The sequence below is a fragment of the Glycine soja genome, chromosome 3 (genome assembly GCF_004193775.1).
Source record: "Glycine soja cultivar W05 chromosome 3, ASM419377v2, whole genome shotgun sequence".
In the NCBI taxonomy this organism is placed as follows: domain Eukaryota; kingdom Viridiplantae; phylum Streptophyta; class Magnoliopsida; order Fabales; family Fabaceae; genus Glycine; species Glycine soja.
The window spans coordinates 4,438,434-4,462,820 of record NC_041004.1 but is presented as its reverse complement, the minus strand read 5'-3'; the positions used below and the strand labels follow the sequence as shown (position 1 = coordinate 4,462,820).

At 34.8% G+C, this 24,387-nt stretch overlaps 1 long non-coding RNA gene across 1 annotated transcript; it reads right to left on the bottom strand.

Annotated features, from left to right (window-relative positions):
* On the bottom strand, window positions 1–24,387 carry LOC114405384. Its single transcript, XR_003665188.1, has 2 exons — window positions 24,213–24,387; window positions 1–899 (listed from the first exon to the last, which is right to left on the bottom strand). It is a non-coding gene; the product is annotated as an uncharacterized LOC114405384 (long non-coding RNA).

Here is a 24,387-nt window from a genome sequence, read left to right as displayed (position 1 = left end):
TGAGAAATCAAATATATATATATATTTCTCTTGATCTTAACTTTAAAGTTTAAAGTGATATGAGATTTTTACACATACTAAAACAATTTTTTCACAAATAATGCATCCATTGATATCCTTGTCTTTGGGTTTGGATCCAAGAGTTTCGACAGCAATCTGCGTACATCTGGTGCAATCCAGTTAGGAAATTTGAACTCTCCCCTGCCAATAGAACATACAAGATCATAACTCCTTCTGTTTATCACTTCCGGAGCAGCATAGGCAGGGGCACCACATGTAGTGTGGAGTAATCCATTTATATTCCCATTTTCATCCAGTAGAAGATTTTCTGGTTTCAGATCACGATGGCACACACCTCTGCTATGGCAGTAGTCAACAGCGCTGATCAATTGCCGAAATTATCTCCTAGCATCATCCTGCTTGAGCTTTCCTTTGGATACCTTATTGAAGAGCTCACCACCTTTTACATACTCCATAACAAAGTAAATTTTGGTTTTGCTGGCCATTACCTCGTAAAGCTCAACCACATGTGGATGCCTGGTTAGCCTCATCGCTGAAATTTCGCGCTTAATCTGATCAATCATCCCAACTTTCAGAATCTTGTCCTTGCCAGTAATCTTAATGGCCACACTCATGCCAGTTATGATGTTCCTAGCATGGTAGACTTTTGCAAAGGTTGAACAAGGATAGCTCAGATGGAGGCACGGACTCATCAGCCTCGGTGAAGGAATTCTTAACTGTCAAGCACATCTTTCAGCATTCCCTGATTTTGGTGATGACACTAGAGAACAATGAAGAATATGGACTTCTTGGAATGTTTGAAGAATAATTAAGGAATGAAGCAGCACCTGGTTAGCCTTCCAATTACCCAGCAGCAGAATATACAATGAAAGACACACCTGAAAGAAAGATGAACAAATTTAATAAGTTGGGATGATTGTCAGAGAATATAATCTCCTGAATGAAATTCTTGAAACTTCTACAAACATAACCAGCATAACAATTTTTATAACTTGTTTCTGATGTCATTTTTGAACAATCCCAAAACCATAAGGCATTAGGTGAGTTTTGATCATATTTAAACAGGACTGGATTAAAAAACAAAGTATTTAGCACATCAATTACATTTCTCTCAGGTAGTCTAGTCGTTTTTAGAGTTCTTAAAAATAAACGATTCATGACCAAGAAGAACAACACAAGACTAAACAAGTATGACAGAAATGTAAGATTGTCAAAAATCAAGAATAAATCGAAACCAGAGATGGCCACACATTATGCAGAAGAAATAAAATTTAATCAAACAATCAATCAGCAGATGGCAGAAAGCACACTAATACAACAAAATACATCAATAATGAACTTGAGATTCATAAAGAAGGAACATGCAAACAAGTGAGACCTGCATTCTGTTTTGAATTACATAGACAAATCAAGTCATTCACACTCATCTGCCCAAATTAATCTTCTAAAGTTGGGAGAGTTTAATGACACTCGAGAAGAAAATGAAAATTCAGTAAGGTTTCAAATAAGCAATTATAAATATAACTGAGTTGCCACCTTTTTCAGATGCATGTGGTTCCACTTTCCATTACAATCGTTACCTAACTTTGGCAGTCTATCTACCAATTTTCATGCTTGGGTCACATGCACTAAGTTATTGTCAATACATATTGGCAACAAATTAAAATTTTCCAGATGAAAAAAAAGGAGAAAATTTACAAATTTGCCGTTAAGAGAAAAAGGCAAATAAACACAAACACCCCTCTCACCAAGAGAGAGCTTAACTCATGAAAATAACAACCATCCACCTATACCAGAATTTGGTTTTAAAATATCATAATTTTGTACTGTTTATTTTTAAAAATGTTATTATTTGTAAAAATTGACCAAAGGTGCACTTAGATCTTCTCATGCTACACAAAAATCAAGTTTAATAAACATTAAGAAATATTTGTTACATTTAATAAGGGAGATTTTCATAATAAAAAAAATTCTGAATTTCAATAAAAATACATTTGATGATCTATTTTTTGTAGTATAAAAACTTTGTATAACATTAGAAATTAAGAAATATAAAGTCATAAAAAGGAATATTGATATACTCTATATTGTTTCTAAGTTTTTTACTATCCACTTTGTAGTAGTATTGAATAAGTAAAATTCTATCAAAATCTTTGACACAAATAAAATCAGGTGAAATCTCAATATTATGATTGGGCAAGATTTCCCTCATGAATGATAGAATCTGAATTTTATTTGATTCTTTCTTGCTGGTTGATTTTTTCTTCATCTTTCTTACAATTTCAATTAAGAATTTAACAAATATATCTTTTATATATATATATATATATATATATATTTATATATATATATATTTATATATAGATTTTAATGCATTAATATACTTAAATTAGATACATTGAATTTCTGTAACAACCTTTGTGAATTATAAGGAAAGTCTGGTCAACTAAATAAGCTAATTTACACTCATGCATACAATCTCTTCACTTGAACTTAACTCAATCGTCATCATTATTATTATAGTGAGTTAATAGAAATGCAAAATTCTCATTACTAAAAAAAAATAGTCATTACTAAAAAAAATAGTCATTCCATAAAAAATTAGCTATAAGAGGTCTTGTTAATAAATGTTCTTAAATACTAAGAAAACTTAAAAATATTAAATAAAAATATAATATTAGTATATTAAAATTGTTTGAAATTTAATTTATTATTCAAACAATTTGCTTTTTTAAAAATCTTAACAATTTCACTTGTTACAATGTGACAAAACATTCAAGGAAGAAAAAACAAAGTTAACATAGATGTGGGAGTGAGAAATAGGACAACAAATGAGGCTATAAAAGTAATATATTGTTAATAAATAGAAAAAAGAAGTTATATAATAAAATTGTAAAAAAAAATTTAAAACTTGATTCAATAATATTTTATCATCTATAATAACTATGATAATTATCTTAAAAATTATATTAATGATGATATATGAGTGAATGATAATTTAAAATTAATTTATACTTAATGCATGAGTTTAAATTATAGAAATATTCTTAAATATCAAATAAAAATATAATAATAGTATATTAAAATTGTTAAAAATACTGTATAGTTTATCGTTTAAACTTTTGGTCCTTTATTAAATCTTAGTAACATCTCCCTTGTTACAAAGTGACAAAATCTTTTGAGTATGAGATTGGTGAGAATTAGGGACAATGAAAATGATGGCATGCCAAACATCGGTAAATTGACCTAATGGGGTTAGTTTTACAAACTAATTCCTAGAATAGGTTTGTTTTAAAACTATTTTCAAGGGGGTTTCTTTTTTACCAAGATTCAGCCATGCATGCATGTATATTGCCAACATGCATGTATATCGTCAGCATGCATGGCGAAATACGCTTGCACTGGACACGTGGCTGTTCCGCCAGTGTCATTGGCGAGATAGCTGGCACAGTTTTCGCCACTTTGACTGGAGATTTCGGTGCAGAGGGCGCAGGCAAGGTGCAAAGGGCACAGGATAGCAGTAGGGCAGTAGGGTTCAGGCTAAGCTAGTTTCGCAACCAGTGTTGGCGAAACAAGGAGCATATATCGCCAATGGTATTGACAAAATAGGTGTGTTGTGCCCTTTAAATAGCAACTTCGTGTTGATGCTTTTGTGTTGATGCTTTGTGCCTTTAAAAATTTCTGAGTGTTCTAAGTGTTTTTAAAGTTTCTCTCAATCAGTAATTTCTCTTCTCTGGCATCGTTTTTATTTATTTGAAGTAATTATTTTGAGTCTGGAATAAAATTTGAGTTTCGAGTATTTTTTTGTAATTAGATTTTTTTATTTTGAAGTTATTAATGTTAAGATTAATTATTTATAATAGCAACTTCTTTAATGATTTGTTCTGCCTTTAAAATGTCTACTTTCAAAGGTTTCCGTTCTGCCTTTAAAATTTTTACTTTCAAAGCGTTCAAGTTTTTTAAGTTTCTGCATCATATAATTAATTTTTTGTTAGAATAAATTTTTAATTTAAAGTTTGAGTGTAGTATTTTTTTAATTAGATTTATTTATTTTGAAGTTATTATATTTAAGATTAATTATTTATAATAGCAACTTCGTTGATGGTTTGATGTGCCTTTAAAATTTCTACTTTGAAAGCGTACAAGTTTTTTAAGTTTCTGGCATGATATTTATTTGAAGTAATTAATTTTTTATTAGAATAAAGTTTTAATTTGAAGTTTCAGTAAAGAGGTTTTTTGTTATTAGAATACCCAAAATAACTTAAAATAACAAAAAAAAAAAATTAAACAATATATATACCAAATTCATACAAACTAACATACCATATATTTGAATAATAACTTAGAATACCTAAAATAAATATAACATCCAAACTTTATAATACCTAAAACTAAAACAAATAATTTAATTATGACCAACAAAAAAAATAGAACACAAAATTTTTTAACTACGTTCCAAGTTTGAAAAAACCAAATATGGGCGGGAGAACATGCAACTCACAAGCTTTTTGTCACCACCAAAGCGTAACGTAACAACACCAAACACAAATTTAAATAAATAACACAATATATATTTTAATAACAAAAAAAATTTAAACAACATATATACCAAATTAATACAAACTAACATACCACATATTTTAATAATCTTAGAATACCTAAAAAAAATATTAATCTAAAACAAATAATATTAATACCTAAAACAAATATAGCATACAAACTTTATAATAACTAAAACTAAAACAAATAATTTAATTATCAAGCAACAGAAAAAAAAATTAACACAACAAATATTAACTATTTACCAAGTTTGAGAAAGCAAGAAGAGAATTCCCAACTCATGCTTTTCACCACCAGCACAAGCGTAACAAGCACCAAGCACTAGGAAATTCACCAGAATACGCAGATGTTTCCATTCATTCGCGTATAATCGTTTTATAGGGGAGAAGCTTATTCCGCCACTCCCACTTGCGAAACCCTTTCTGAAAAGGTTTATGGAAAAGTCTGCTTCTTATATGCTGCTACTTTCAGTTTGCATGCATGTGTGCCACGTAGGCACCTTTCTCGCCAGCAACAATGGCGAGATACTTTCAAAACAAACTCGCCAGCCATGTTAGTGAAACCATCCTGAACCACTGCACCCCTACTCAGCAACACCAGACCTAGCTGCCCTAGCCTCACCTGTTTTGCCAGTGCTGCTGGCTAGACCCACCTCCACGTCACGTGTTTCGCCATTGCCAATGGCGAAACACCTCCATGTCAGCACTATCTTGCCAGTGCCAATGGCGACTCAGCTGTATCGCTAGCTTCAATGGCGACATCCATTAAAAAACAGACCCCCCTCATCAATAGTTTTAAACAGACCCTATTTGATAAAATATTTGTAAAAGTGACCCTATTTGGTCAATTTGCCGCCAAACATCCTTCAACACCTAACCACAAGGCGGGCTCTTCCCGTGACTAGTAGCAAGGTCATTTGATCATATGGCGCCACGTGGTGGATGAATATTTGCAGTACCAGCCAGTTAACGTCTTCTTGTGTTGTGCTTTATATACAAATGGCAGCTGCACGAATGATGAGACACGTGTCTGTTACTGATTCGTGGTCGTACCTTACATGTGGATCGGACGGAGATCGCTGTTCCAGATTCAGAATCCTGAGTTCACACGGGTCAGACTCGAATCATTGAATGAGTAAAGATCTTTCATTTTTATTTTTTAATAACTATTTTCTTTTCTCATGCTTACAAGTTTATCTTTAAAAGATAAAAATTTTAATTTTAATTTTAAAAGTGAAAAAAATATGATAAATTTCTGTTAATTCTTTTATCCTTTTTAATCGCTGTAAACATAATATTGCAAGAAATATTTAAAAAAACAAACCTAAGTTAAAACAAATCTAATAATAAATTTTTTAATCAATATTATCTTTATTATTGTGTTTGTTTTTTATTTTATTTTTTAATTATTTTTTGTAATGTTATGCTTGCAATCATAGTTGTGAAACCTAGTTCGGTCATTGATCCAATTAAAATAGTTGATGAATGGACAGTGGTCCAACTGATAGATTAACCATTGGACTGGTTTGACTTAATATATTATAAAAATTCAAAATTATATATGTATATATTATATACAAGTATACAACTAACATTATTTGAGTAAAAAAAATTCATCCATACTTCAAAATCCAAGATAACAATTTATAATAATTAGATATCAAAATGATGTCGTAGAGATGGTCCCTTTTTGTGTGTAAAACTGATCAGGTCAGACCGGTGCAATCAGGATCTGGTGGCTAACTGTCCGAGTTTGGATAGATCATCCCATGTCAATTGCATGACCGATCCAATAGTGGAACTAGTTCAGTTAGACCACCGAGTCTCTGTTGGATAGGTCTGAACGGTTGAGTCAAACCGGATTTCGCAATTGTGCTTGCAATGATTAAAAAATGAGAAAGATGAAGATTAAATTATATTTTGGGTAAATAATCATTTTCACACTTGAATGTGTTGAACGCTAACAAATTTGTCCCTAAAGGTGTCACGTAGGCTCTTTTATTAAAGATAACGGATGAAAGTTAATAGATGAATGACTTTGTCGCACTTTTTCACTTTCGATGACTAAAATTAGAATTTTCATCTTTTCACGACGGATTTGCCAGCGCTCTACATATTCAGGGATGAAAATGACAATTTGCCTTTTTTTCATTTATTTTATTATTACATTTATGAAAATTATTTATATATATATATATATATATATATATATATATATATATATATTTCACTTCTTTTACTTCATCTTATTAAAAAATGTACTGTATTTCATTTTTTTTATTTTTTTTAGTGAAATACACTTTAATACTCCTTATTCATAAAATAAATAAAATGAAATACTTTTAGAAAGTGTGTTTGATCTTTGTTTTAAGAGTATTGATTAAAAAATTAAAAAAAGATTTGTTTTATTAACAAGACTCTAACAAATATTTAGGAGAAGAGATGATACTTAGCTGGATTCTACTAAGCAATAGGGGTGGGAATAGGTCAAGCAAGGCTTTGAAAGGCCTGAGCCTAGCCTACGATGAATCTTTGAGGCCTGAGCCTGGTCTATAGCCTATCAAAGACTTTTATTTTGGCTCGACCTAACCTTTTTAAAAGCCTGGCCTGGCCTGATAGCCTTTTTAAAAGTCTTCTTCACAATAAATATTTAATATTTTATGGAGTAGGAACATAATAGGAAAGTTAAAGAAAAAGGAAAGTCAATCAAAATAATGAGGAATATAAAAGGACACATGACTCACCTAAATTGTAATTAAAGTCCTTGATTATAGGAATAGAAGTTATGGAGTGTAATCAAAGTCTGATAGTTTAAAAAAAATTAATTGTATCCAAAAAATAATATATATATATATATATATATATATATATATATATATAGTATCAGAGAGCCTGATTTGGAAGTAGGAACATGGTCCGTAAGGACATATGTAAACAAATTTTATGGATCTGGAACCTTGTATACTATGAGTAATATTTTATTTTGATCTGTACAATAGATGTTTGAACAGTATTTTCTGGAAGTACATTAGTCTAATATTTTAGTTGAAAGGTACTGTAGCAGTAAGACCCGTGATGGATAAAGGGCAGTAAGGCTAAGGTGTACTGTTTAATCAAAATATCAACACATAATATACTGGTGGCTATAGGATTTCCGTTCAAACTATTTTTTTAAAAAAATGAGTTTTTGCTTAAAAATATTTCAGATCCAAAAAATTTTGTTACGTATTTACTTACGGAAATATTTCTATGGAACCAAATGAGGGCAAAGATATTAGAGAATTTGATAATCATGTCTTGACTTCTGCGTTCTTTTTCACGTATTTCCTTTCGATCTAATTCCTCTTCATCAACTTCTTCCAGAAATTCAAACTTATTAAGTGATCAAGATAACCAGACCCAAGAGGTCGCCCCTAAACACAATCTCTTCGATGAGGAAGTCCGATTCGAAGATATCAATCAAAACATGGATGCCTGGAACATCCCAGAAATCCCTCAGGATCAACTATACGTTCCTGAAACAATTAAAGATAAACACAACTTTGATTACATAATCAAAACAGTAGAAAATAATATTCCTCTAGGACAAGACATAGGGGAAGAATTTCATTTACTTTCAAAAAATTCAATTTATGAACATAGTCGAAAGTATAAATATTTACACATCGGCTGTGTACAAGTAGCCATCAAGCCCTTAATAGACATGGGCATAGATGCAGCAGTTTTAATGTGTCTAAGAGATATTAGGCACAATAAATTTGAAGACTCCTTAATTGGAACAGTCGAAACCAGCCTAGGACAAGGTCCAGTATATTTTAATTGTTATCCAAACAAAACAGTGAGTCTGATGGACAGAAACATTCTTGACTCTCTATTCTTAAATATCCACTTCATGGCCTTGACATGAAAGAAGGATCAATCCCAACAGCTTTGATTTATAGGATCCTGTACAAGGTCATGAATACTTGTGCATCTAGAGTCCTGTTGCAACCACAAAAGGGAGAAACAACCTTATTTATCACCGATATGACAAAAGCCAACATTTCTTTAAAAAGAATAATAAAATGGGATGAAGTAACACTACCCGAAAAATGGGTCATGGAGAAGGCCACACCGTCTGATCCCCGACCCGCTCCAATTATTGAAAATATTAAACAGGATAACTCCGGAAAGGTAGAGATAACCTTTAATAGGAGAAATTCCTTCTCATCAAGGATAGAAGCCTCTAGGTCTGAATATGAGTCAGCTAGAAGGTCTTTTTCGGTTAGAACCCGTTCAATCCCAGTAGGACTAAACAGATCTGAGTTACATAACCAGTTCCCTACTGTAAACCTCCAAGGACTAGATACCACTTCTAGCATACCAAGAACAACCTACAACCAAGATCAGGAGGATGACCAAAAGTCGATCCAATCCCCAACATACTCTTCTATGGAACCTTATGATGTTATCTGACAACTTTAGCATTGATAAGGAAACCCTTAGGAAAGATTTTTATTCTCCGGCAAATGAGCCTCAAAGGAGATGGTTTTTCCAGAATTACAAGGGTACAAACAGAAAACAGATCCAAGACAAGTTCTATGAATTTGTCGAAAGAGTCAAAGTTACTGTCATTTTCTTTGATTGGTTCCATGCTTACAGTATCAAAAAAGATATAGATTACCCATGGAAGCAAGACATCATAGGAGATCCATCAACAAATGTTATAACAAATTGGTAAATAAGAGATGGTGAGTTAATCCAATCGGAATTACCTCCCACGACCAAATATCAACTCCCAAATATCAAAGATAGTAATAATAAACCTATAATGGCAACCCCATTCAAAACAAAAGATATTAATAAGGAAGTAACCTCTGAAGATATTAAGAGCCTAATGGAACAGGCAAACTACACCAATAAATATTTACAAGTTTTAGGAGAAACCATTAAGACTAAGGTAGTTCCTTAACAAAAATTGGTTGAGGAAGCCTCTCCAAGTATTCCCATTGAAAAACCACTGTTCAAACCTTTCAAAGTTAGTGAAAAAGCTAAACGAAAAATTAGAGAACTTAGGAAAACTAAATCCTTAGTTGAAGGAGTAGGTGACAATCATAGTGAATTACTAAAAAAAATTGGTAGTTTACTTAAGGTCATTCCAGATACTCCCCAAGCTTCAGAAAACACTTCCAAAATGGTAACAAGAAGTACCTCCAAATTAATTAACGTCATTAATGAAGATAGTGACCAAAACTCAGAAAACACAACTGAGATAGGATCAATATCAGAAAATAATATAAATCCAATTAATTCCAAACACTGGAAAACCCCCTCCAAATTATATTATCAACGTCCAACCGCCCCTGACCTACTATTAGAGGAAAGAGGAGAAAACAATTTCAAGAGTTTTAGTGCAAACAACATCTATGAATGGAACATAGATGCACAAACGGAGTATAATATCATGAATACACTCCAACATATGACCATGGTTGCTACGGCTTACCAAACCTCCCACGAATGTTCAAAAGAGACCATTATAGATATCTTAGTGGCAGGATTTTCTGGACAACTGAAAGGATGGTGGGATAATTATCTCACTAATGAGGAGAAATAAAAAATTTACAGCGCAGTTAAGACGGATCTCAATGGAAAAGTCATTACTAATGACGATGATAAACAGATTCCTGACGCTGTCAATACCTTAATTTTTACAATAGCTCAACATTTTATTGGAGACCCATCCTTATGGAAAGATAGGTCTGCAGAATTATTATCAAATCTTAAGTGTAGAACCTTAGCAGATTTTAGGTGGTACAAAGATATTTTCCTAACTAAGGTTTACACCAGAGAAGATAGCCAACAACCTTTCTGGAAAGAAAAATTTCTAGCCGGTCTTCCCAGATCGTTAGGAGACAAGGTTAGGGATAAAATTCGTAGTCAATCTCCCAATGCAGACATTCCATATGAAAATTTAAGCTATGGTCAATTGATTTCCTATGTCCAAAAGGTAGCCTTAAAAATCTGTTAGGATGATAAAATCTAGAGTCAATTAGCCAAAGAAAAGACTCAAACAAAGAAGGATTTAGGTTCCTTCTGTGAACAATTTGGCTTACCAGCCTGCCCAAAACAAAAGAAAAAACAATCCTCTAGGAAAGAAATCCAGGATCATAAACCAGCCAATAAAAGAAGATTTTCAAAAAGAAGATATTCACAAAAACCCTCAACTAGTAAGGAAATGGAAAATCCTAAGCAAAAAATAAAATAAAAAATAACGTGCTACAATTGTGGAAAACAAGGCCACATTAGTAAGTATTGTAGACTAAAGAAGAAATTAAGAAACCTTAACCTAGAACCCACAATCGAAGAACAAATAAACAATTTGCTCATAGAAACTTCGGAGGAAGAAACAGAAACTTCATCCTCCGTACTTTCCGACAAAGATCTAAACTTAATCCAACAAGATGACCATTTATCATCGACGGATGATGATGATAGGCAAATCAATACTCTAACAAGAGAACAAGATCTCTTGTTTGAACCAACTAATTTCATCCCTGACCCCCAGGAAAAGAAGGTTTTTCTTGAAAAACTCAAGAAAACATTGGAGGTCAAACCTAAACAAAAATATTTTACTACAAACAACAAGTTTGATGTAAGTAACATACTCAAAAGATTATAAAATTCTTCAACCAAACCAACGACTATCCAAGATCTCCAAACAGAAATAAACAATCTAAAAAAAGGAGGTAAAAGAACTTCGTCAACAACAAGAAATTCATCAGATCATTCTTTCTCAGCTTGAGGAAGGTAGTGATTCTGAAAGTACCAACAATGGTGAGGAAAACCAACCAGAAAATCTAGAAGATGATATGTTTATGGGATTAATCAACAAGATTAAAATCCAAAAATTTTACATAAACATAAAAATAATTATTAATGATTTTGTTTTAGAAACAATGGCCCTATTTGACACAGGGGCTGACTCAAACTGTATTTTAGAAGGATTAATTCCTACAAAATTCTTTGAAAAAACCTCAGAGAAACTAAGTACAGAAAACAGCTCAAAATTAAAAATTAATTTTAAGCTATCAAATGCAATTATTGAAAACCAAGGCCTTAGGATTAACACAAACTTTCTTCTGGTAAAAAACCTTAAGAACGAAGTAATCCTAGGAACCCCTTTCATAAGGGCTTTATTTCCCATCCAAATATATAATGTAGGAATAACCACAAATTATTTAGGAAGGAAAATTATATTTAATTTTTCTACTAAACCAATCTCCAGAAACATAAATCTTATAGAAAATAAGATTAATCAAATTAACTTCTTAAAAGAAGAAGCATCGTTTAATAATATTCAAGTACAACTAGGAAAACCCCAAATAAAGGAGAAAATCCAATCTTTATTAAATCATATAGAATCAACTGTTTGTTCTGATTTGTCACATGCATTTTGGGACAGAAAGAAACATATTGTTGATCTTCCTTATGAGAAAGACTTTAGGGAAAAACAAATTCCCACAAAATCTAGGCCAATCCAAATGAATGAAGAACTCCTTCAATATTTCCAAAAAGAAATTAAGGATTTACTTGATAAAGATCTAATCCGGAAAAGCAAAAGCCCATGGTCTTGTGCGGCTTTTTATGTCAACAAACAATCCGAAATTGAGCGAGGAACACCCCGCTTAGTCATAAATTACAAACCACTAAATCAAGCATTACAATGGATCAGGTATCCTATTCCAAACAAAAAATACTTACTTAACAGATTAAATTCTGCAAAAGTATTTTCAAAATTTGATATGAAATCTGGATTTTGGCAAATCCAAATCCAAGAATCAGATAGGTACAAAACGGTGTTTACTATACCTTTCGGGCAATATGAGTGGAATGTAATGCCCTTCGGACTGAAGAATGCCCCTTCAGAATTTCCAAAAATTATGAATGATATTTTCAATCCTTATTCAAAATTCGTCATTGTCTACATTGATGATGTTTTAATCTTTTCCCAAGATATTGATTAATATTTCAAACACCTCCAAACTTTCATCCATATCATTAAACAGAATGGTTTGGCAGTCTCCAAATAAAAAATCAATCTTTTCCAGACACGGATACGATTCCTTGGTCACAATATACACCAAGGTACAATTATTCCAATAGAAAGATCAATAGAGTTTGCCAGCAAATTTCCTAACCAAATCCTAGATAAAACCCAGTTACAACGATTTCTGGGGTGTCTAAATTATGTAGGAGAATTTGTCCCCTATTTAAACAATATTGTCAAACCATTACATGATAGGCTGAAAAAGAATTCGCCTCCTTGGTCTGACCTCTATACTCAAGCAGTTAAAGAAATCAAAGTCAAAGTCCAATCCATAAAATGTCTGTATCTTCCCATTCCACAGGCATTCAAAATTGTCGAAACTGATGCATCAGACATCGGTTATGGTGGCATCCTCAAACAGCAAGTACATGGTCAAGAGCATGTCATTGCATATACTTCAAAACATTGGAATCCTGCACAATTAAAATATTCAACTGTTAAAAAAGAAGTTTTAGCAATTGTTTTGTGCATTTCCAAATTTCAATCTGATTTATTGAATCAAAAATTTTTAGTCAGGGTTGACTGCAAATCAGCCAAAGACATTTTACAAAAGGATGTTAAAAACCTTGCCTCAAAACAAATTTTTGCAAGATGGCAAGCAATTTTAAGCGTCTTTGATTTTGACATAGAGTATATCAAGGGCTCTTCAAACTCTCTACCTGACTACCTCACCCGTGAATTTTTACAGAAAATTCCCGATGCCTCCTAAGGTGTCCAGCTCCTCCGGCAGAGGAGGAAGATCCAGTTCTAAAGGAAAAGATGTTCTATTGGCTCTACCTGAGCCGATAACCAAGAAGGCAACCACGTCATCTTCTGGGTCACCTACCCAGACTGGGTCATCATCCTAGAAAGGAAAACTTGAAGGGTCATTGACCCAGATAACTACCATTAAACCTGAGTCATCAACTCAGGAATCCCCAAAACCAACAACAACAAAACAGACTGTGGCTGACTATGCCTGGTCAATCCAAACTCTCCTGGCCTTAGAAGACATAGGCCTTACCAAAGTACCAAAATTAGCCAAAAAGACCTGGGTAGAAATGGCCTCAGAATCAGACGATGATTCTGAAACGGATCTGCAAAAACAAATTCAAAAAGCCAAACAGACCAAAATCGTCTGTAACAAAAAACAAAGCCAACCGTTGACTCAACAAGACTCAACATCACAACCCAACAACAGCTACATTTCAAAAAACAAAATTTTCAATGTCTTACAAATGGAACCAGAATACTGGGATAAGAATCCTTTCAAGGCCACCGCCAAAGTATTCCCCCCAGGATTTCATTATAGGCCAACAACCATAAACAAAACTAGAAAATTCTATGAATTCATCCTAATAGATACAAACTCCGTATCTATTAAACATTTCAAGGACCCCAAAGACCCAAATCCAAACACCCACTCCACAATCCAGATCATAAAAGTAATGCAGCCACGACATTATGGCTCCAACTTGAACCAACCCAAGAAATTTTCTGCACCTTTTGACCCTGTAGGATATAATTATTGGGATTACATTGACGCCTGGACCAATGTATTCTGACATCAAAATAGTAAATTCAAGCATTCATGGCTGATTTACTTAAAAAATAACACCGTGTACAATTTTCCAAATTGGTTCCTCCAATGGTGGAACTACTTCGGACCAATACCACAAATATTTCCAAAAGAAGTCCAACAGGGATTCCAACAGTTCAACAAACTCTTCAATAGCAAAGAATCAAGAATTCCAACAGATTTGAAGTACTTTTCCAGCTTTGCTTTGTCATGGATTTTTTCATGGCAATACATATATGGAAAAACTGAAAATAGCAAGCTGTATCCGCCATTACAAAGACATGCCTTTATAAAATGGTGGTCACAATTCGATACCTCAAAGGCTGCTCCAGATCAGGTCAAGAACTGGTTTCAGAGCAACCCTGAGTTTCTAAAACCTGTTGATCCAGAGACATCCTTATTTCTGAATCAGAAGTCTCAACTCCCAGCATTCTTGGCAAGCTCAAAATCTAAAGAGAGTCTTGCCCAGAATTTCAAGGAAGTTCTCCAACTACTTCAACAAGAAGAAGATGAAGAACCACCAAAAAAGGAGGCCGAATCATCAGAAAATAATGATGACCAAGATGATGATCCATTCTATCAGAATGAGGATGACTGTTTTGGTATATCATTAGATGATGATTAGTTAGTTGTGGTAATCACGTATTATTGTAACTAATTACCCGGTACCCTGTCAAAAGTAATTTGTAACAGTTCTGGTAAACATTACCGATACTGTAGATACAGTAAAATCTTGGGTCTATTTAAAGGAGTCCTCGTTCTCTTTGTGAGGCACCCTATATATATATATATATATATATATATATATATATATAGGCCTATCAGGCTTATAAGGTTTTTTAATAAGCCTAAACCTGATCTATTTAATCTAATAGGCTTTTAAAAAAGTCTTAGCCTAACCTTTTAATTAAATAGGTCAGACTTTATGTAGGTCAGGTCATAGGCCCCTGTAGGCCGACTTGACATATTCCCACCCCTACTAGCTTAGTACTCTTGTAAGGTTTTGTTTGGTAGTACAAAAGATAAAAATAATTGTGAGGAGAAAAAATAAGTTAGAGGTTAAATATCTTCAAGACTTTAACAAATATATAATTTTTTTTATTATTAGAGTTATATCTATTTATATTATATGTAAAGAAAATTTGAAGTTTTTTGAGTTGTTAGATCGAGATTTTAACGACATAATAATCATTAATATGAAGTTCACTTAAATCCATTTCAACTATGGATAAAAACTTATACTTCAAAATAAAATATTTTTTACTTAACTAATAATAGCATTTTAGAATAGATAAGATATGAAGGATGATCATAAACCAAGAAATTTCATGAAAATATACATCAAATAATTACAATATATATACAACATATAAAAATAGACTTGAATTGAATGATAATTTTGATGACCACCATTTCAAAGGAATTACTTTAATCACTCCCTCTAGATTATTATTATTATTATTATTATTCACAATATTCTTTACTATATTAGCATCCAGACCAACGTGATAAGTCACGCACCACCATAATAATAATATTTAACTTTTTGTTATTTTTTAAAAGAAAAATTAATTCCTTTATTTTTTAAAATTTTATTTTTATATTAAAAATATATTTAATAAAACAATAATATTAAAAAATTAATTTATCTTTAATGTAAAAATAATAATTAAATAATAAAGGAATTAATTTTTCTTTTTAAAAAACTTAAATTTTTATTTAACAAGTTAAATTAATAAATGAATTCTTTTGTTTATAGTATTTTTTTCAAAAAAAAATGTATAAAAACTAGTTATATATTTTTTTAATAATTTATTTATACTAGAATACATTACATCATAAATAAAATACATGAACAATAATATTTATCTAAGAAAAATCTGAAGATGAAGATATGCTGGAATAATTTTTTCTGTTATGTCTTTATTATCGAAAATTTTCACATTTTTTTTCTAGTATGAATACCGTAGTTGTTTGGTAAAAAACTATAATAGGTTGTAACATGTCTCCTTACCAAGGATTAATAATCAAATGAGGTTGGTAATGGGGATGATTCATGTGTTAGTTATTTATGCTTTCATTATTTTCATGCTTCAATTATTATTGTTAGTCCATTCTGTTATTTTTGTTTTATTATATGTTCCATTTATGATGTTTGTCTCTTTAATTTTTAATATTTTATGTTATTTGAGTATTTTAATTTCTTAATATAATATAATTAAGATGTGATAATCATATATTTATTGTGTTTTTAATCAATTTATTTTTTTAATCACTTTGTTTTTTAAATTTATTTTAAGATTATTAATTAATTATTTTCAAACTATTAATAAATAATTAAACAAAAAATATTCTTATTATTTATAAAACAAAATAATAATATTAAAAAATTAAGTTATATTTTTATCTGCAAATAATATTTAAAAAACAAGTAAATTATTTTTAAAAAAATATAAAAAAAAGAATTTAATAATATTTTTAAATTAAAAAACAATAGGAGCAAAGAGAAGGTGGGTTCCCTAACCCCGACTTCTCTCTGCAAACTAAAAAGGAGTGTTGTTTAGGAAACAATTTTGAGGCAGGTGTATTTTGGAAAAAAAAAATAAGGAGAAAACAAGTGCACTGGAGTAAAAAAAATCCAATATTCTTGTAAGGTTTTGTTTGGTAGTAAAAAGAGAAAAACAATTGTGATGAGAAAAAATAAGTTAGAGGATAAATATCTTCAACACTTAAACAAACAAATAAATTTTTTTTTTCTGGAAGTTCACTTAAATCTATTTTAACTATTGATAAAAATTTATACCTGTTGATTTAAAATAAAAATTATATTTTATAGAAATTATATTTATTAAATATGATAGGAGAAAAAATATTTTTTAAATAAAATAAAATCTTTTCATTTGCTTGACTTAAATTTATTTTATTAGTATCTATTATTTATATTATTGATTTTATTTAATAAAAAATCACACACTTTTCTTTTTACACACATCTTTGAGGTACATATAAGGATATTCAAATCTTGAATTCAATAATATTATGTTTTTAGGGATCAATTAGCATTTGTCCTTTCTTTAATTCTTCTCTTTTGATTTGTTCAACATTCTTTTTTGGCTTAATAATTTTTTAATCTCATTTTTTTTATTTTTCTCCTAACAAAATTTATTCTATGTGTAAGAATTAATAAATATTTAAATCTTTTACCACTTGATTAAAAAACACAAATCACTATCAATTATTTTAACGGTTTATAAAATCATGATTCGGTATTAGATCTTTATAGAATAACATATCTCTATGACAACTTTAATGATCTGTGTTTGATTTCATATTTGATTATAAAAAATCCGGTTGAAATATAAACTAACACGAATTTAAGTAAATATTTGACTATTTGACTATTTACTTTAACAATCCCAAAACCATAAGACATTAGGTGAGTTTTGATCATATTTAAACAGGACTGGATTAAAAAACAAAGTATTTAGCACATCAATTACATTTCTCTCAGGTAGTCTACTGGTTTTTAGAGTTCTTAAAAATAAACGATTCATGACCAAGAAGAACAAAACAAGACTAAACAAGTATGACAGAAATGTAAGATTGTCAAAAATCAAGAATAAATGGAAACCAAATATGGCCACACATTACGCAGAAGAAATAAAATTTAATCAAACAATCAATCAGCAGATGGCAGAAAGCACACTAATACAACAAAATACATCAATAATGAACTTGAGATTCATAAAAAAGGAACATGCAAACAAGTGAGACCTGCATTCTGTTTTGAATTACATAGACAAATCAAGTCATTCACACTCATCTGCCCAAATTAATCTTCTAAAGTTGGGAGAGTTTAATGACACTCGAGAAGAAAACGAAAATTCAGTAAGGTTTCAAATAGGCAAGTAAAAATATAACTGAGTTGGCACCTTTTTTCAGATGCATGTGGTTCCACTTTGCATTACAATCGTTACCTAACTTTGGCAGTGTTAGGTGTTGCTTATCGTAACTGAATATTCGAGGGGGAAGGGGAAGAGGAGAGGAGAGAGAAAGGAGATCTAAACGTAAAAAAGAGAGTATTATTTCCAGATCCCCATTCACGGGTTCTTGCATGGCTTTTATACATGTAGTTAGTTATGTAACAGCATGTAACAGCTTAACTAACAGTCCTAACGGCTCCTAGCAAGCTTGCATTCCCATCCTTAAGCTTCTAGAATGATCCTCCACATGCTTTTTGCTGCTGTACCTCCACGAGAGCCTGTTAAACTTGTAGCTCATAGTCCTTTAAGTGCCCAGGTATGTTGCTCCTTCTTCTGGGCCTCGTATCCTGAATTCCTAAGTTGCTATTCGTAACATTCCCGTGGTCTTCGAATAGCACCTTGTCCTCAAGGTGATGCTGTTCCTTGAGGCCTTCCCACTCTTCCCACGACGTCTCGTCCGGGTGCAAGCCTTGCCATTGCACTAGAACCATGCGTGTGAGCCCTTGGTCTGTCTGCACCATTTTTTGACCCAGAATTGCTAAGGGTGTCGTAAGTGGTTGGTTATCCATCGCTCCTGAAGGAAGTGTTGCCGCTATTACCGAATCAGGTGAACCCACGAAGGGTTTCAAAAGTGAACAATGGAACACCGGATGAATGCGAGAGTTCTCTGGTAGTTCCAGCTTGTATGCCACGGGACCCATTCTCTCGATAATCTTGAAGGGTCCATAGAAACGCCGCGATAGTTTAGACTGCCCCGTTCCAGTCACTGTGGTCTGACGATAAGGCCTCAACTTGACCAGGACCCATTCATTGACCTGAAATTCCTGGTCCCTGCGACGTCCATCCGCTATCTCCTTCATACGAGTCTGCGCCTTCTGCAATTTCCGGCGAGGGAGGTTGAAGATATCCTCCCTTTGGCTAAGTAGCTCGTCCACTGCTGCTACCGTGGAAGTGCCAGTCAAATATTGTGGAAAACTTGGCGGTTTGCGGCCGAACGTGACCTCGAAAGGTGTCATCCCTGTAGATGAGTGAACGGACGTGTTATACGACCATTCCGCCCACAATAGAAGGCGCCCCCACGAACTGGGTTTCCGGTGTACAAACGCTCGTAAATACTGCTCCACCACCCGATTCGTGACTTCAGTTTGCCCATCCGTTTGAGGATGATAAGCAGAACTCATGCGGAGTTTGGTTCCACTTAAGGAGAACAGGGACTACCAGAACTTGCTCAGGAAGAGTGGGTCACGATCCGTGATGATGCTGCGAGGCATCCCATGCAGCTTGCCCACCATTTCCATGAATGACTGAGCCACCATCTAAGCTGTGTGATGGGAGGGAAGCATTCCTAGATGCACTCCCTTAGAGAAGCGGTCTACAATGACCAAGATACATGTGTTACCATGATATGCCGGAAGACCTACGATGAAATCCATTGAAAGGTCCTCCCATGGCTGCGACGGCACCGGAAGGGGACATAGAAGGCCTCGAGGCTTCGCTGTTTCGTACTTCACTAGTTGGCAGTCTAAACATTTAGAGACAAAGTTACGTGTGTCTCGAGTACTCGTACTCCACGTGAAATTCTCAGTTATACGATTCAGGGTCTTGCGGAATCCCATATGCCCCCCTGAGGGTGATTGATGGAACTCCGAGAGAAGGATCTTGATTAAGGAACAGTCCTCAGGTAACCATATATGACCCCGATAAAGAATGAGGTCCTGGGCTAGAGAGTGATCAGGATAGGCTTGAGGTTCCGCGATTATTTTCTTCCTTAACTCCCTAAACACTGAATTTTCCTGTAACTCCCTGCGCAACTCGTCGAGGAAGACGAAGTGAGGGACTGAGATAATGAACAATGAGGCCTGCATTGACCGGGACAAGGCATCTGCGACGATATTGCTCTTCCCTGCTCGATACTGGATCTCATAATCAAAGCCCAGTAAGCGCGCTAAATATTTATGCTGTTCAGGAGTTTGAACAGCCTGGTTCATGAGCTCCTTCAAACTCTTGTGATCGGTCAATATGATGAAGGAGTGGCCTAATAAGTACTGCCGCCATTTCTTAACCGCGGCGATGATGGCGGCGAGCTCCCTAACATAAGTGGAAGCTCGTAGTAACCTGGGGCAAAATTGCTTGCTGAAGAAAGAGATAGGATGCCCATCCTGTGATAGCACCGCGCCCATTCCCAAGCCCGAAGCATCATTTTCTACAGAAAAGGGCTTGGAGAAGTCTGGGAGGGCAAGTACTGGCGCCGTCGTGACCGCCTGTTTGAGCTTTTGGAATGCGCTGTCGGCTTCCGGAGACCAAACCAACTCCGCCTTAGTCAATAGCTGTGAGAGTGGATGAGCTATCATCGCGTACCCCTTGATGAACCTGCGATAAAAACCTACCAATCCCAGGAAACCTCGTAGGGCTCGTATGGATCGTGGTTGGGGCCAACCCTGAATGGCCTGTACCTTCTCCGGTACAGGTTGGACTCCATTACCGGTGACGATATGGCCTAAGTATTCTATTTGTTTCTGCGCGAATGAACACTTGGTGAACTTAAGAGTAAACTGACCATATTGTAATACCTGAAACGCGATTTCCAAGCGGTTGATATGCTCATCCAAGCTGCTACTGTATATCAGTATATCATCAAAGAAGACGATGATATACCTCCGTAAATGGGGCTGAAACAACCTGTTCATCGTCGCTTGGAACGTTGATGGAGCATTGCAAAGGCCAAAGGGCATTACACGAAATTCGTAATGCCCATGATGAGTGCGAAACGCTGTCTTGCCCACATCGGTTTCTCTCATCAAAATCTGATGGTATCCTTGCATCAAGTCGAGCTTCGAGAACCACACCGCGCCGCCGAGCTCGTCTAGAAGCTCATCCACCGTCGGAATAGGGAAGCGATCCCGCATCGTTATCGCGTTGAGAGCCCTATAATCCACACAAAAGCGCCACGATCCATCGCGCTTTTAAACTAGTAGGACCGGAGATGAGAATGGACTTGAGCTATGCTGGATATGGCCTTGTCTGAGCATGGCGGCAACTTGGGTTTCTATCTCTTGTTTTTGGAAGTGAGGGTAACGGTAGGGTTTAACATTGACTCGGGTGGAGTTAGGAAGAAGGGTAATGCTGTGGTCGGTGGCTCGCGATGGGGGTAGAGTTGATAGAGGCTAGAAGAGAGAAGCGTATTTGGAAAGGAGTTGTTGGACGGCCGGTAATGGGTGGGTTATATTTATTGGTGTCTCCAAAGAAGGTTCCATTTTAATGTGGAAGAAGGTACTGGTGTTACCTGTGTCCACCAGCCTTCGTAACTGAGAAGGTGATATCATTTGCAGAGACGAGTCTCGATCCCCCACTAACTCAATCAGCTGGTCATTGTAGATGAATTTCATGGCTGTGTAATCAGTAAGGACTGGGCCTAAAGCTTTGAGCCACTGAACTCCCAGCACAACGTCAGCTCCCCGTATGGGCAAGACATGCAAGTCAACCTGAAATTCATGTTTTTGTATTTTCACGGCGAGATTAGGGCATACCTGATTGCACTGCAATTCTTCACCATTACCTACAGTGACCCGCAAGGTGGAGGTCTCATGTGGTTGTAGCTGTAGTAATGCGACCAATTTCTGTTGTAGGAAATTATGAGTGCTGCCTCCATCGATTAGAATCTGGACGCGATGCTCACAAATGAATCCCGTGTAGTAATGCGACCAATTTCTGTTGTAGGAAATTATGAGTGCTGCCTCCATCGATTAGAATCTGGACGCGATGCTCACAAATGAATCCCGTAAGGCGTAATGTCTCAGGTGCACCGTGACCAGACAAAGCATGGAGGCTAATTTGCGCCGGAACTGATTCCTGTAATGCGGAAGGTAATTGCGATGGGCCAGGGTCACTTTCCCGATTATCATCATCATCTTCCGTGACAAATAAGAATAGGGACGAAGCACACTTATGTCCTCTTGAATATTTTTCGTCGCAATTAAAGCATAAGCCTTGTTCCCGGCGTAAGGCGAGTTCCGACGGAGTTAATCTTTTGAAGGGAATAGATGAGTTACGTGGTCTACTTGGAGGAGGGAGTAGCGATGAATCTGTTGGAGGTGAGATCAAGGAAGAAGACGTACGTGTGATACTTGTTCCCGGAGTTGGAGAGGAAGGAGACTTACTGGTCTGACGGCGACTATCCAGAAGCTTCTCTTCATGGAGGCGCACGAACGAAACCGCCTGAGCTAGTGAATGCGGTTGCATCACCTGAACGTCCCTACGAATTGCAGGATTAAGTCCAGATATGAAACAACTTAATACAAACGGCGCTGGGAGACCGATGACTCTATTAGCAAGAGTTTCAAATTTCGAGAGATATGCCGACACGGTGGTCCGCTGTGTGAGCTTACAAAAAACTCCCGTGGGATCTTCATATGCTGATGATGAAAACCGAGCATGAATGGCGTGAAGGAAAACTGACCACGAAGAGAGTTGGCCACTGCGATACATCCATTGAAACCACGCCAGGGCTGGGCCCTCCATATAAAACGATGCAATCGTTAACCTGTCGTGCTCCGGCGTCGCGTGGTACTCAAAGAACTGAGTTACTTTGAATATCCATCCTTCCGGATCCGTGCCGTCAAATCTTGGAACCTCCAGTTTCAATCGATAAGCTGTGTTTGCAGTGGCCGTTGCGGCGGAATTCACAAACGATGGCGGAGCGTGAGCGGTGGCGTGGGAGGTTTCTAGCTGGTTCATACGAGCAAGAAGTTCATCGAACTTTGACGTCATGGATGCAGACAGCTTCGCAAACGCGTCTTCCCAACGCTCCATACTTTTCTTCGATCGCGTAGCGTCAGCCATGGCGGAGAGGATGCAATGAAAGCACCAATGTTAGGTGTTGCTTATCATAACTGAATATTCGAGGGGGAAGGGGAAGAGGAGAGGAGAGAGAAAGGAGATCTAAACGTAAAAAAGAGAGTATTATTTCCAGATCCCCATTCACGGGTTCTTGCATGGCTTTTATACATGTAGTTAGTTATGTAACAGCTTAACTAACAATCCTAACGGCTCCTAGCAAGCTTACATTCCCATCCTTAAGCTTCTAGAATGATCCTCCACGTGCTTTTTGCTGCTGTACCTCCACGAGAGCCTGTTAAACTTGTAGCTCATAGTCCTTTAAGTGCCCAGGTATGTTGCTCCTTCTTCTGGGCCTCGTATCCTGAATTCCTAAGTTGCTATTCGTAACAGGCAGTCTATCTACCAATTTTCATGCTTGGGTCACATGCACTAAGTTATTGTCAATACATATTGGCAACAAATTAAAATTTTCCAGATGAAAAAAAAAGGAAAAAATTTACAAATTTGCCGTTAAGAGAAAAAGGCAAATAAACACAAACACCCCTCTCACCAAGAGAGAGCTTAACTCATGAAAACAACAACCATCCACCTATACCAGAATTTGGTTTTAAAATATCATAATTTTTTACTGTTTATTTTTAAAAATGTTATTATTTTTAAAAATTGACCGAACGTGCACTTAGATCTTCTCATGCTACACAAAAACCAAGTTTAACAAACATTACACATTTTATAATAATTTATGTGTCTTTTCTTTCACATGAAATATATAGCGTGTTGGAAATCAGTTTGAGAAATAAAAAATCTTATCTGAGATATGTAGAAGCTATAACTAGTAGCTTCATGAAATCACATTCCCAGATAATGATCACGTCGATGATGTGAAATCAAACACGCTAATAGACTACAAATAACTCAGAAGCATAAAATTTAAATCCCCTACACCAAGATGACGGATGTTTCTCATGAAACAAACAAAGAGAAAAGGAGACAATTTAGAAAGAAAAAATCACTTTAAAACCCACAATAATAAAATCGAAAAGTTTAAAAACCTTGAAGGCAAAAATGAATCCAGATTTCAAAATTTTCAAATAAGAATGAAGATAAAAATAATAATAACTCAGAAAAATATTGAGGAAAATTGAAATGGCTAAATCTCAATTTACCTGCAAGATGGTTTGAGAAGACCTCTCTCTCTTTGTGTTCTTTGCTTTATGGTGCAATGAGAGGAATGATGATCATAGAGGCGTTATAACTAAGAAGGAGGAAGAAAAGGCAGAAGTTGCTGTCAAGTTTAATAAATAAGAGCATTAGAGAATATTCTAACACCTTCTAGTTCTA